Source organism: Phodopus roborovskii, unplaced genomic scaffold (genome assembly GCF_943737965.1).
Source record: "Phodopus roborovskii unplaced genomic scaffold, PHOROB, whole genome shotgun sequence".
Taxonomy (NCBI): domain Eukaryota; kingdom Metazoa; phylum Chordata; class Mammalia; order Rodentia; family Cricetidae; genus Phodopus; species Phodopus roborovskii.
Window position 1 is genome coordinate 15,540,948 of NW_026126447.1, and position 15,239 is coordinate 15,556,186.

The 15,239-nt window shown below is 40.0% G+C and overlaps 1 protein-coding gene across 1 annotated transcript in view; it reads right to left on the reverse strand.

The window, feature by feature from the left end:
• The window catches only part of Mpdz (multiple PDZ domain crumbs cell polarity complex component), a 144,939-nt gene extending 130,192 nt beyond the window's left edge, over window positions 1-14,747 (reverse strand). The window contains exon 1 of the mRNA XM_051188103.1: window positions 14,538-14,747. The gene's annotated coding sequence lies outside the window, so the exon portion shown is untranslated. The remainder of the gene's footprint in view (window positions 1-14,537) is intronic.
• Between the last annotated feature and the right edge of the window lie 492 nt (window positions 14,748-15,239).

Consider the following 15,239-nt stretch of genomic DNA (forward strand, 5'->3'; position numbering starts at 1 on the left):
GCGTGGGTGACCTCAGACACACAGGAAGATAAACTCTGTGGCACAGAATTCTCAGGTGTAATTCCTATACTGGAAATGATTTCCCTAGAGAAGTTACTTCTGGCTCCTGCTGTTTGCCCTTTTGCCTGCCTGGAATGAGGCAATTAATTCCCCAGTGAGCCTGGGCACACTGTGTCCTTGGTGCTTATAAAAGGCATGGAGCCTTGCACATCCCCATGGGCACAAAAGCATAGCTGGCAGTTGCTCTACAATAGTTTGTAGCTACAGGACAAGGGGTGGTACTGAAGATGTCTGTCATTCCTGAGCTGCCTACTCAATGATAGAATTGAGTTAACGAGATGGAAGTACCAATCCTGAGGCAAGACAATATGTGGCTTTGTCAGCTCTGAGGGATTTCTCAGTGGCATCCTAAAAGGTAGTGAATAGAGACAAACTTTCCTTCCCTGAAAAAACACTATGGAACTAGGAAATTGGTAGTGGAGGGGGAAGGCAAGTCTCTGTCCAACTACTACTTCAAGTTTAAAAAATTCTCCACGGACATTTTCTAGGGTTTTCCTTCTAGCTCTTGAGAGTAACTCGATTTCAAACATTGCCCGTTATCTTTCCAAAATGTTTCTCCAGTTACTGAATCTTTTCTACAGAAATCATCAAGAGTGTCGTCTATCATATCGCCTACGTAGTTACCCTGAGCTAAAAAACACTGCACGTAATTAGGTATTTTTATCCTTCCTCATCAATCAGTGCTTCTAAATTCAGTTTGTGGCTTTCATGATTTCCCTTTCCTGAATCTGGACAAAAGTAAAGAGAAAGTTTGCAAGTAACTCAAGAAAAGGCAGGCTCAAATTTCTGATCAGAAGTTGTCTGGTAAGAAAAAAGCACATTAGAGCAGTAGTGAATGCGGCTGTTTTCTCTCCTGTACTATGATTGTGGTGACTAATGGCTTGTGAGCCCTGTTGGTTGAGTTCCAGGTCAGCTCAGAGCAAGGCCATGCAGGGACTATGAAAAAGTGGAGCGGTGGGGGCAGCAGGTAGACCCTCACTTTCCAAGCCTATTCTTCACAATGGTTTCCAAGGAGCACTTCAAAACCCTCAAACTCAGTTGCTATATAGCAACATTTCCTTTCACAATTATTATTTCAGAATAGTAAGATCTCTCTATGCCTGCTAAGACCAGATTTTAAAGCTAGGTACCTGAGGTTTTACTGTAGCAGTCATTATGAGCCTCAAGATGATAGAATATCACATATGAAGACTATACATGATAAAACCACAAAGCTTATCTAAAATTGATTTGGCTACAAAAGTATTTGAAAACAGAGGAGGAAGGATGGAGGAAAGATTAAAGCCGTGACCATATTCCACATTTTCCTGATTGAGAAAAGTAACCTTGTTCCTCAGACAGAATCTATTATAAAATATTTCCTTAAACATATTTACCACTGAAATATCTGAAATGTATGTTTAAACGTGATCTCTAAATGAAAGCAACAGTCAGGCTATTTGAGGCTTACAAAATGAGCTGTTCACTAACAGCTGTTAAAATACATTTGTTATCTTGCCAGGTATGGTGACACACATCTTTAGTCCCAATACTCAGGAGGCAGAGGAAGGCGATCTCTGAATTCCAAGCCATCTTGATCTACCTAGAGAGTTCCAGGACAGTCAAGGCAACAAAGAGAAACCCTGTCTTGAAAAATAGAAATAAAACTGTATCTAAGTATTCCTTGTTATTAAATCTATTGTAGTAATGACTCTCCCTGACAGCAAAACACTCTGTACTTTCTTTTTACTGTATAAAATAGAACTACTTGTGAAGCATTGGTCATATGTCCCTCTTTCATTGAGCATTCATCATGCTTTTAGATCCTTCCATTTTCAGATAAGAATGAGCCTCATGAAAACAATGTTTCCCAATGCGGACAGCCTATAAACAGAGCCAGCATATACATCTAACCTAGGAATCCACAGATCAAAGACTAGAAATTTCCCTGCACCAAGTCTCACCTCTAGGTCTAATAATAATAATGTTGGACAGGCAATAGTTGTATGTTTTCAGATTAAGTAGCTCAGGCAGCTACATTTCCTGTTTCATGGTTGCTTTTTAAATAACCCTCTTGAACAAACACTCTCACTTTCTTAATTATGAGATCTTAGGTTGAGTTTTGACCTCTTTGAGCTGTTCTAACCACTTGGAAAAGTCAGCCATGGCTAACATTTGTAAAATGCCTATGAGCAATAGACATACAAAGCTACTTTGATTAAAAGTTGTATTCTATTTAATGTCTGTATATTAATTGCTATATGCTTATGTTTCCAACAGTGTGGTGGTCTTAATAGGAATGGCACCAATAGATTCATGTGTTTGAATACTTAGTCCATAGAGAATGTCACTATTTGGAGGTGTGGCCTTGTTACAGTAGGTGTGGCTTTGTTGGAGAAAGTGTATGGGCTTTGAGGTCTCATAAGCTCAAGCCAGAAGCTGCCTGCCTATCCAGATCTAGAACTCTCAGCTACCCCTCCAACACTATGTCTGCCTGCATGCTGCCATGCCTCCTGCCATGGTAATAAGAGACTAAGGTTGTGGAATATTAATTTAAAATATGTTACATTTGTTTATGTTGTGAAACATTTATTTAATGATGCAAAGATGTTGCATTCTTTTATGTTATATTTGTTTAACTCTGTGAAGAGGTATTACTTTTCCTGTCTAAGACACCTGATTTTAAAGAGCTGAACAGCCAATAACTAGGCAGGAGAAAGGATAGGCAAGGCTGGCAGGCAGGGAGAATAAATAGGAGGACAAATTTGGGAAGAGAAGTTCAAGGATTAAGAAAAAGGAGATGGAGAGGAGGACATAAGGGGTCAGACAACCAGCTACACAGCCATGGAATAAAAAGTAAAGAAGGGAATATAGAATAGAGAAAGATAAAAGCCCAGAGGCAAAAGATAGTCTAGATAATTTAAGAAAAGCTGGCTAGAAATAAGCCAAGCTAAGGCCAGGCATTTGTAAGGAAGAATACGCCTATATGTATTTATTTGGGAACTAGGTGGTGGACCCCTCAAATAGCAAAAAGTAAAGAGTAAAATAAAAAAACCAAACAAAACACACCAACTACAGACTAAAGCCTGAATTGTAAACCAGCCCCAAATAAATGCTTTCATTTATAAGAGTTGCTATGGTCATGATGTCTCTTCTTAGAAATAGAAACTAAGACAAACAGCTATCAGAATAAGTACTTAGTTTAATCAATGTTACTTTACTTGCTTCTAGAGTAAAAATTGAAAACGACCCTATTCTTACCTACGCAGAAAAGTACAAGGTTTTATGATACCTGTCTCATTTACTGAAAACTTTTTTTGCATCTGTATTGATTGCTGATGTGATATGTGCGTAAGTGTCATCACATGTGTGTAAGAGTGCATGTGTACCCATGTTTTTGGAGCACTGACTTTGACACTGGCTCTTATCCTTGACAGGTATTTGCTGGGTTTTTTGTTTGTTTTGTTTTGTTTTTTTCTCAATTGATACAAGGTATTTACCAGAACTCAAGAGTTCATGGACCCACAGCTAGTCTAGCCAACCAAGTATGCCTATACCTCCCAGTTCTCAGACTATAGGAGATCTGCACTCTTTCCTGGATTTTTCACATGGGTCAAACGGATCCAACTAGGGTCCTCGTTCTTATATGCAAGTCCTTTATCCACTGCCTCATCTCCCCAGCCATGAACACTTTTTTATTCATACCCCATGAATTAACCTGACAAATTGTGAATTCCAAACTTCAGACAAAATGCTGACACATAAAAGTGTTACTAACCAGAGCAGTCAATGGAGAGAGATTAGTTTTGATGTGCAATAAGATACACAAAAGCAAACGTAGGTGAAATGAAGTGCATATAAATGAAACGAAGAAGTAGAAAGACTCAGAAAGACAGAGTAGCAGGGAGATGACACAGGAAGCCCTACAAACTGCTTCACAACTCATGACTCACGAGCCAAGAGTAAGCACAACAAAGTGTTGGTAACTGAGGTGATGCATGTTTAGAAAGAAACCAAATCATTTCCTCCATCAAAGTCAAATCTAGTCTCAAAGAAAAAAAAAATCTAGTCTGGAAAAAAAAAAAACTGTGAATGCTCAGAAATACTACAGAGGCATCAGACATTATTATTACAATATTAACCTCAAGAATAGTGTTATTGGTTGCTTTATAGAAATCAACCACAAAAATAAAATTGTACATATTAACCTAGAACCTAGAAATGTGGACATTGACACATATTACTAACTCCAAAATCAATGAGTGTATTATTTCGTTAACTATTAATTAAACACTGAAATATTCCTAGATACGAGGCACAAGAATTAGCAACTATTAAGACATGCTCAGAGCCCAGTGTTCTTTCATTCTCCTTCAAATGACTACTTTATCCCATCTCACCCTCCCCTCCTCCTCTCTCCCTTCTTTTGGCATTCCAATATGACACAGAGAATCTAACTTTCTTTTCTTATTGTTATGAGAAAATACCCTAAAACACAACTCAAGAGAGAAGTTTCTTTCGGTTTGCAGTTCAAGTGTCCACTCCATCATGCCAGAGAAGTGAAAGAAATCAGAGCATGAAGTGAAAAGCCACAGCATGCCCAAACCCAGGAAACAAAGAGCAATGGATATCTGTGCTCTTTTCACTTTTCTATCTGATGCAGTGTGGGATCTAAACTGGGAGAATGGTCACACCTACTTTTAGGAAGAGTCTTCCCACTGTAATTAACCTAACCAAGAAGATAGCTCACAGGTGTGCTGAGAAGCTTGCCTCATGAGTGATTCTACATCTTGTCACGTTGACAGCCAAAAGTTACCATCACACAGGGCCTCGCACATGCTAGGAAAGCACTCTAGCCATACTCTTCACTTTCAAATAAAATAAGATACTGGAATTGTTCAGCATGGCCAAGCAAGAGTCTTTATTTCTAACAGTTTCACTGAAGGAATAATTCTTGCACATCACAGTACATTTTTAAATACTCCTATTTCCAACTTTAAACTTCCTTCTTTTCCATCTGTTCATTTTTTATCTCCTTTATCTTCAGGAACAATTTAGTGACCAGTGTTTACACATTTTCATAACTAACTTCAATCTTTTTAAACTTAAGACAAATACCCAAATTGTATTAAAAACAAAACAAAAAAAAAAAAAAAAACTTCATTTGCTTGTCACTGTCACTGTCACAAGAATCGCAAAAAATAAGGATATGAGTTTACCTTCTGAGCCCAGTTAAATGGATATCCTGCCCCTGTATTGTGTGTGACATGCCAAGCACCTAACATCATCATCAGAAATCAACAGAATCTGCAAATGTGACACATGAACCTCACCTTGAGGATGGAGAGAAAAGAAAGGATCCAGGAGAAGGAAAGGATACTTGCTAAGGCAAGAAACCACAAAGCATGCAAAAGTTCACATGGCAGTATGGCTGGAGCGCTAAGTGAGGTAATGAGAGGAGCTAGTAGGAAAGCAGCACTTCCATGACCTGCTTGGGACTGCCCTGCAGGCAAAGCAGAACACACACAGGCACAAGGAAGAAGGCTTCGAAATGGGAGACTGTAAAACTTCCATTATGGGAAAAGAAAACAAAAAACAAAAATTCTGGCAATAGTATAAAGAAAGAAAGAGGGGGGGAGGGAGAGAGAGAGAAAAGAAAGAAAGAAACAAACAAACAAACTATGGTGCCACAACAACAAAACAAAACAAACTCCCGGGAATCCAGAACAGGGTAACAGCTAGAATAAACCAAAAAAGACAAACAAATTCATTAGAGCAATTCAAAAGGATTCAATGGACTCCAGGAGCAGAGGGCAAAGTAAGTGACATCAAAGGAGGCTACCCCTCCTAATTTTTAAGCTGAGACACTGGACATACTATGAGACCATTAGCTGAAAGAATAGCAGCAGGTAAGAGAAAAGGCACAGCCTCCTAGATGGCTGGAAATATATTCCTTATAGACAGACATACTGAATTTGAAATGGTTCTAGAAAATGTCAAATTATAGAATATAGTTGCGGATGTATCAACAGCAGTCAAAACCATCACAAATGTGCTGAGTGATGCACACAGTAGACACTGAATGTGCTGAATGACACCTAGAGGAGACATTGCGCAAACATGTGCAAAATGACCAATTACACAAGAAGATAGCCTGGGGCTGGAGAGACAGCTCTGTGATTAAGAGCAAACATTGCTTTTGCAGAGAACCATTTAGTTCCCAGCCCAGTGTTTTAAACCATGTGGAACTTCAGTTCCTGGAGATCCAACACCTTTTTCTGACCTCCACAGGAAACCAGACACACAAATGGTGCACTTGCATACATGAGGGCAAAAATAAACATACATGTAAATTCATCTAAGAAAAAGTTTAAAGAAACAAAATAACATAGGGACAGCAAGTAGATAATATGCGGCCTCTAAACTTCTTCTGCTCAACATAAAGACCAATGAAGAAGGCAAAGATGAAAAAAAGAACTGAGGGTAGAATTACACACAGAGACACTGGAACACACAGCTCTCAAGAGGATGTGTTCATCAAATCCTTCCCCTCCATCTTAGTCACTAAATCAATGACAATTAACTTTTGGATCTTCTTAATTATGTAAGCACACACTGAGGAAGATTAAGTACAAGAAGTATTTTTCATGAACCATACTCAACAATTGCTAGAGAGATCCCTGCTCTCCTCTGAGAGTGGAAATGTTCTGCCTAGATCCCACAGTACACTCAGTCCTTGGTAACCAGGGCTTCCAGGAAAGTCAGCAAAGGGTGGCAATGTGTGCCTTGCTGGCTTGGTTCCCAGTAGTTCAGACAAGGAAAACTTATTTTAAAATGTATGGTAATATGACCCTGAACACAAACCCTAGGTATGTCAAGATAAACTAGCATTAATTCAAAGCCCTAATTACTGATTCACTAACATGACAAACCACATTACTTAGCTACCAAATTCGATTCTCTAGGAATCTCCTGGTTCACCTTGGCAAGCAGTATTTGCTCTCTGGAAATATCTTTTTTTGTTTGTTTGGACATATTTCTTTAAATAACTCATCTACTATCCAACTATACTCACTAACTGTATTTTACTAACACTCAAAAGCACACTTAATTTTAAAATGATGTGTTGTGTTTTCTCTCATACTTTCAACTAAATGGTTAGAAAGTAGAAACAAACACAGAAACACTAAAAGTGGCCAAGATGGAGACAAATAGCCTCTCTCACTTTCCAAGCACATCCAAGGCTTAGGTGAATGTTATAAAGTGCTTTGTTGACCAATATGGTAGCTAGGAGCAAATTTTTCTATTTAGCTTCTGAAATATAGCAAATTCTAAATTGAGATACTCTGTGTATAAAATACAGAAATGACATTAAAATATAGAAATGACTTCAGAGACATGTTTTAATGAAAAAAGGAAAACAAATGCTCCATCTGTAGTTCATATTTTATTGCATATTTAAATAACTTTTTGAAGAAACTGTCCTAAATAAAATGCTGTTCTGTCCAGTGGGTAGTGGTGGTGCAAGCCTTTAATCCCAGCACTCTGGAGGTAGAGGCATATGGATCTCTGGGAGTTTGAGGCCAAACTGGTCTATAGAGCCTCCAAAGCTACAGAGAAACCCTACCTCCAAAATAAACAAACAAATAAATACATTTCACCTCTTTCTGCATTTTTCTTTATTATGGCTCCTATAAATTTTAAAATTTATGTATTTGAGAGCTGAAGAGATGGTTTGGGGGGGTAAAAGCACTGTTGTTTTTACATAGCACCAGATTTCTTTTCCCAGAACCCACCGCGGTTGGCTGATAATTGCCAGTCACTCCAGTTCCAGAGGACAGGCTGTCTTCTGGCCTCTTCATGAACCCACAGGCACTTGCATTTGCACATGCACCACACACACACACACACACAATCATTTTTGATTGTATGTGTCCTTTCTATTGGATAAAATAGGTTGAAATGTAATAGGTTTGCAGTCCATCCCATCTCTGATTCTTGATGTACTCAATGGTCTTTATTGGAACATTTACAGAATGTTTATTATTTGTATAGTTGCAATACCAAATTATTCCTTTCCTGCTTAATGTCTTTTATATTCTTGTTATATTAGTTTTTCATATGGAGTGGCAGATAATGCTAACAAAAATGATTTTAAAAATATGTGAGCACATGCAGAGACTTTGGCATGAAGTCTGGAAATAAAAGCACAGGGTTCCTTGTGAAATCTGCTATGCTCAGACCCTCACAAGAAACACTTTGTTGAACTACTCATTTATTTATTATGAATTATTCACCTTATTAAAAATTAAGTATCTTGGATCTTTTTTGTATTTAAAGTCCCAGGAGTATTTTTTAAACTATTGATTACATATCTTGAAACATCAAGTAACATCTAATAAAGACACTGAAACTCTATGACCATCCAAGAGTATCCTTAAGAAGACTGAAACACATGGGGGTGGTGTGGCTCTATGGTGGAACACTGGCTCAGTATGCCTAAGGTCTTAAATCCAATCCCAAATACTGGGAAAAGGAAGAAAGGACAAATATTGGACTTTCATAGCTTAAACATCTATTCTTATTGGCAGATGGTGGTAACACACCTTTAATCCCACTCTGGAGGCAAGACAGGTGAATCTCTGTGAGTTCAAGGACAGCCTGGTCTACAAAGGAGTTTCAGGCCAGCCAGGACTATTACACAGAGAAACTCTGTCCTGACAAAACAAACAAACAAACAGAAACAAACAAACAAAAAAAGTCTGATGCTTACTCAAAACACAAGGATGAGAATACACTATCCTAAAATATGCTTCTTTGGCATGAGGATTATTTTGATCTGAAGGCAGTGAGTACCAGAAAACACAAAAATATTCCTTGCCCTCTCTCTTTCTACCCTAAATGAGGCAAAAATTGCCTGTTGTTAAATAACATACACTTATTGTCATAATATGCATATACTTTATTGTTATTAGTAAAGATTTTAGGCTTTCCCATAACAATAAAAGAAGAAAAATTTTTACTGCACACACACAAAGACACACACAGGCACACTCCCATTGTCTAACCACTTCAGGTGTTCATTTTTATGTGTAACCTCCATGCAAGTAACATTTCAAGCAAATAAACTAAAGCACATACACACATATATATGGCTTTTCCATCAGGCAATCTGTCTTTTGTTTTAATTCACACAGCTCAACTATAAAACTTAAAAGGGCAAAGTTTCTACTCATCCACAAAATTAAGAATGAATATACTATAATTGAAGGGTGAAAGTAGAGATGAATTCTAAACTATTAAAATCTCTTTAATGGTATATCCATTCAATGAACCAGCATTGAACAATAAACCAAACTAAGCAATAACTATAAATAACATCATTGAACTCTAAAATAATTACATAGTAAAAAATACTGGAGCAGCCTGTATAATCAATTCATTCAGTTTAGTCAAGCTCTGTGTGTGCCAGCTCATCTGCAGGGACAGAAAGAGAGTTGGTGGTCCCTGAAGAAGGGACATGGGTAGGTAAGGAGGCAGGAAAGAAATATAAAGGGTCATAAAGAAATGTCTTAGATTAACAAATACATTAAACAGTCCAGGCCTCCTTAAGAGAACTTGAAGTCTGAAGCTCCTTAGTTAAAGAGATGTTCACCAACTTTAATGGAGATGCAAGGGAGCAATAATCCAGCCCCAAAGGATCTATCCTGTTGTCTCTTATCAGCTACAAGACAACTGCTTTCTGACTTAGCCTGATCCAATCTGTACTCAGCAAGCTACATAATAAGAGGCATTGTGATGCTGTACATGTATCTATACATGTAAGATGTACATTCATATGTTCATGTCCTGGCGTATGCAAGCCTACGTGGGAGAGTTGCATGCACCTCAGGTGTTTTCCTCTCTCACTCTCTATATTAGAGTTTATTGACTTGCCTAAATTAGCTGTCCAAAAATCTTCAGGACGCCTCTTCAATCCACACCCTCTACTCTGGATTGGATGCATGGTTCTGCTCTTGACTTTTTCATGATTCTCATGCTTAAAGGGCAGGCAGCTGAGCTGTTTCTGTGCTTCCCATGCTATACATATTTTTCTTAACTGGCACAGCATGATTATACTCCGCACTCCCAAAAAAACTGTGAACATAGTAGAGAAAGGGGACAAGACAACAAGCTACTAAACTAAGTCATGCACACACACACACACATGCATGCACCCATGCAAGCATGCACACACGCACACACACACACACACACACACACACACATATAAAATCAACTAAGCTACCTTTTATATTCATGTCTGTAACTCTTAGAAAGGAGTTATGAAAAGAGACAATTATTTATAGTTGATATAAGCTTAAAGGCAATCAATAGAAAAAATGATCTATTCACTCTATACTCAAAACTACCAACAGTAAATATTCAACACAACCTTAAATGAGAAAGGTGTGTGTGTGTGTGTGTGTGTGTGTGTGTGTATTGACTTCATTATGTGTGATTCTTGTCTTTCTTACAAATGTTTGCTTTCTCACCTTTCCTTCATGCATTCATTTAGAATATCTTAAACCTGGAGGTAAATGGTTTTATAAGAGTAAGAAATATAAAGATAAGAATTCCCTAAATCCAACAAGTCTAACTACCACAGGCCAAAAGATAGAAAGGAAAGAAAACATACAAATGATAGTCTCGATTTTCTCTTTTGTTTATTTGGTTTTTCTTCACCCAGCTGGTCAGAACTGGAAGAATGGCTTTTCTATGTCTCTAAATCATCAAATGTAATTTCAACATCCAAATGAGAGCTTTTGTTATTTGATTACATATGATTACACTGCCTTTTTAATTTTCTTTTCTTTTTCCGAAAAGGGGAATCTTTCAAAAGGGGAAAAGACTGTGACAAAGAGTAGGCTACAAAACACACAAGGGACATAGTCTCTAAATCAATGCAATTGTGCTAGGTGAGGTAGTGTGCCTCTCCATAATCTCAGCATCACAGAGGTGGAGGCAACGGAATCAGGAGTTCAAGGCCAACTTCAGCTACACAGTGAAGCAGAGGCCAGCTGAGACTACATTAGACCCTGTCTCTAGAAACACAAAGTTAATTAATTTAAAAACTTTTCTTGTTTTAATCAGAAACAAAATCATAATGCTTACTTTAACATTTTTCTTCTTTAATGAATATTTTACTATTTTTAAGGCTTAGAAAACTAATTTAAGAAAATTATGCTTTTATAAAACACTAAGAAGAACTAAAGTTCTATCAAAAAAGGTAGGGCCCTAGGCATACAGTACTGAGTAAACACTTAAGAAAACAATCGGCCTTGAGCCAGAGATAAAATAGCCTTTCCTCAAATAGAAGTCTCCTTTTCTTACCAAGCATCAAATTACCACAGTGATGCTCAGACTACTCAGCAGCCTCCCCATGATCTCTCTCCTTCACCCTGGTTCTAATCAACTTACAGGTTAGGTTTCTCCAAGAAGTAACTGTCTTATGGGCTAAGGAATATATTGCCTCTTTCCCAAAAACCCACGAGAAATCCAAATCCTTAGTAGCTGACAATATGACTCTATTTGGAAAGCTTCTTTAAAGAAATAAGATTAAGTAGGACAATTGGTGACTTTAATCTAAGGAGACTGAGCATCCTCTTAACAAGAAATTAGGGTAATACTTACAAAGAGAGAAGACCATGAAAAACACAGAGAGAAGTCCTATAAGGCAAGGGGACAGGAACCAACCAAGCAAATGCCACACTTGGTGATGGCTGCCCCTGAGAAACAAGGGTATCACTTCCTGTTGTCTCAGCCACATCCATTATAGTTCTCCAGCTCTTGAGTCAACTACAGCCAGCTGGGAAGGGAATACCTTTTAATGCACTACCAAAACTATGTAGCTTTGGAGGCAAACAATGGGTAGAAGCCAGAAGAGTTTGAAGCACATGACAGAAGAGCCTGGATTGTCTTGAAGGGACTGCCGGTAAATACAAGGACATTTGGATAACTTCCCTGAGATCCCATCTGGAAATTATAAACAGTGAGAAAAAAAAAACTTAGCCTATACGTGTGTGCTTCCTAGCACTTTTAGCTTCATCATCCAAACATTTCCCCTTGACATAAAACTTCAATTCTATACTAGAAAGATAAAAACTGAGGACCTCTCTAGTCCCTGCTCCCCACTTTCTTCCCAGACATTTCTCCTATAGGTCTGTGCCCACTTCTCAATGAAAAACCACTAATATACACTAACAGCAGCATCAACAACAAAACTACATCGCTTCACCATGTCCTAAGACCTATCAGCTATTCATATATATATAGATGAATCTCAAGACCACCTATAAGAGCTTTCCATTCTCCCCTGTGATTAGTAAAGACATCAAGCTTCCACAGCACTGTCTTGAATTTATTTTGCATTCACCCTTCCAGCACACCCTACAACCTTAATCCAATTCAATAAGTCTCCTAAACTACCTATTACTATCTATGGATTAACTACCTTAGATATTGAAGGCAACTAGTTAATAGTACTGATTTCTCCAAGCTACCCTTCCTCCCATGTAGTAACTACAATCTTGACATTTTGATAGTTTTATCACACCAAATAGAGCATCTCAGTTTTGTGTAAATACTTTTCAGTACAAGATGCTTAAGTTTACAAAAGAAAATACCTTTCTTATCAGCAAACTGATGCTTGAAACAATGTAACTATGCTCAATGAAATTCTATCTAAGGCCAAATGTCTTATTTTTACAAACCCATAAAAGTGGGGTGTATATATTCTTTTCCCATGCATCTAGCAATCCTGAATTTGCTGAGAACTCGTCTGTTTCTTCATTCATGACTGTAGATCTTTCTCTAACAGATGGGGTAAACACCATATTTGGAGGCATATCCAGTCCAGTATGTCAACTTTGCCTCAAAATATTTGATGAAATTCAGAGTATGTTGGCCATATTATGAATGTAAAAAGTGGAGCCAATCTGCAACTCATCTCCAGTCAAATCTTTGATGACAGACAGGGATGTAATCTGCAGAAAAATCTGTCTCTAACTCAGGACACCTTCCCAGCAACTCCCTATTGCTCAATAGCGTCTAAATCCCCTAATCTTACCTCCAAACCATGTGTCCAAGCTTTCATTTGTAAACCAGTTTGCCTACTTTATTAGTTAAATGTTGAAAGTGCCAACCAGCACTGAATCAATGAAAATTCGCATTTTTAAAGTGACCTCTCTAGAAACCTCCAACCTGCAGAAATGTATGTGGTACAGACAACATTTACCCCCCCCCATGGTGTGCCCCATATAAAAAGCATTAAAATGCAAACACACAGCTAAGGACTCAGTAGATCATTATCTATGTGACTGGAATTATGAGCACCTTAAAACAAACTTAGCTCCCTCCCCAAGCCTCCATAAGAGTTCTGTGGCAAAAGAACATGAAGAAAGAAAGAAAGGAAGGAAGGAAGGAAGGAAGGAAGGAAGGAAGGAAGGAAGGAAGGAAGGAAGAAAGAAAGAGAGAAAGATCCAAAAGAAACTAGAAGGTAACAGTAGAATCCACTGAAGAAAGATAGCGTGCCTATGAGCTATTATCTGTGTTGAGTAAACATCCCATCAATTTTTAACAAATGAGGAAGAGACGTGAAGGCAAGTTACAGAGCATCCGAAATTAGCTTTATTCTATCAAGGGACAAAGCCCAGGTGCACTTATCCAAAACTTTGTCATTAGAAGTTCAAATTAAAGACGTTCAAATTTTATTAGGGTTTTAAGTGCAATTGTTAACCTGGACTCTATCAACCTCTAAAACTATAGTATACTAAATTGGATAATTTGGTCATTACACCATCTTCATAGTCTCTGAACAAATTATACACCCTCACACTCCCAGAACCAATCCCCTCTCTGTTCCCAGATCACTCACTTTATAAAGGGTATCCTAAACTAAGGTCTATGGACACACAAAGATGATGCTGCTGTCCGTAAAGCAGCCCTACAACACAGGATGAAGTGGCCTGGGTTGAGTTCTCACACATCCCCTCAGGACACTGAAATACCACGCAGAGGGATTTCCCCTCTGGCTGCAGAAGTCACCGCCCTCTTATCTGATGCTAGAAGGAAACCCCAGCCTCCTCCCGCAGGCCTGCATGCCCAGGGCGTCCTCCCCGCGCAGAGCAAACCCTTTGCGTCCGCCGCTGCCACCGCCGCCCCCTCCTCCTCACCGCCGCCGGTGACCCGGGAAGGAACTGCCCAGCCTCCCCCCCCGCACCCCTCGATAATGCCAGCCCCAAGCGCACCACCGCGCCCCGCTCAGCATTGCTCCAACACAAAGCGTCTCCCGCAGACCCTCCCCAATACCAGGCCCCATCCTCCCGCACTCCCCGCACCGCCCAGGCCTGCGGAGAGCAACAGGCGCGCGAGCCGGGGCGCAGGCCGCGGGGAGAGCGCGCAGCCGGGGAAACTTCCAGAGCCCCGGGGGCATTGCTCGTCCGGGCGGGGCCACTTACCCGGCTCGGCGACCCGGCGGGTCTCCCAGGGTGGGCAGAGCGCTTGCGCCCCTCCCCGTTTCACTCACGGCCCCGGCTGCTCCGGCTGGGCGCGCACGTTCACGCGTGGGGGAACCGGAGCCCGCGGCCGGCCGGCCTCGCTGCGCGCCGACCAGGCTCCCGGAGGCCGCGGGGCTGCGGGAAGCCGTGACGCCGGCCGGGCGCGCTGGCCAATCAGGGGCGCGGCCCAGCCACCGCCGGGATGGAACCACCGGCGCCCTGGCCTCCCGGCCCGCGTGGGTGACGGACAGCGCGAAGGAGGCGGCAGGGTGTGGGGCAGGCTCCTGCATGGGACTTACAAAGGAAATGGGTTTTGTTGGCTTGGTTTTTAAGTATACGTATTTTCCAAATATTGCGCGGGAAACACTTGTATTACAACCTTGCTCATATTTTATCGAGAACTTGAATTGGGGTAAGAAAGCAGTTTTTGTGTTTTATGCTCCCGGGCCCCTTGGACTACTGCACTACCTGCAGTTTTCCTGCTTTAGTGGCCAAGGGAAACCTTTCTTGAGAAGTTACTTAGCACATCAGGATGCATTCCTAGCCCGGTGAGCCAATTAGAACGAGAGGGAAAAAAACACCAGTAAACTTGGGGAAGTGCTAAGGGGTGTCTGCTGCTAGGAAGAGAGGATGTTCCTTTTGTGCCTTTTAAGATGGTCTTTC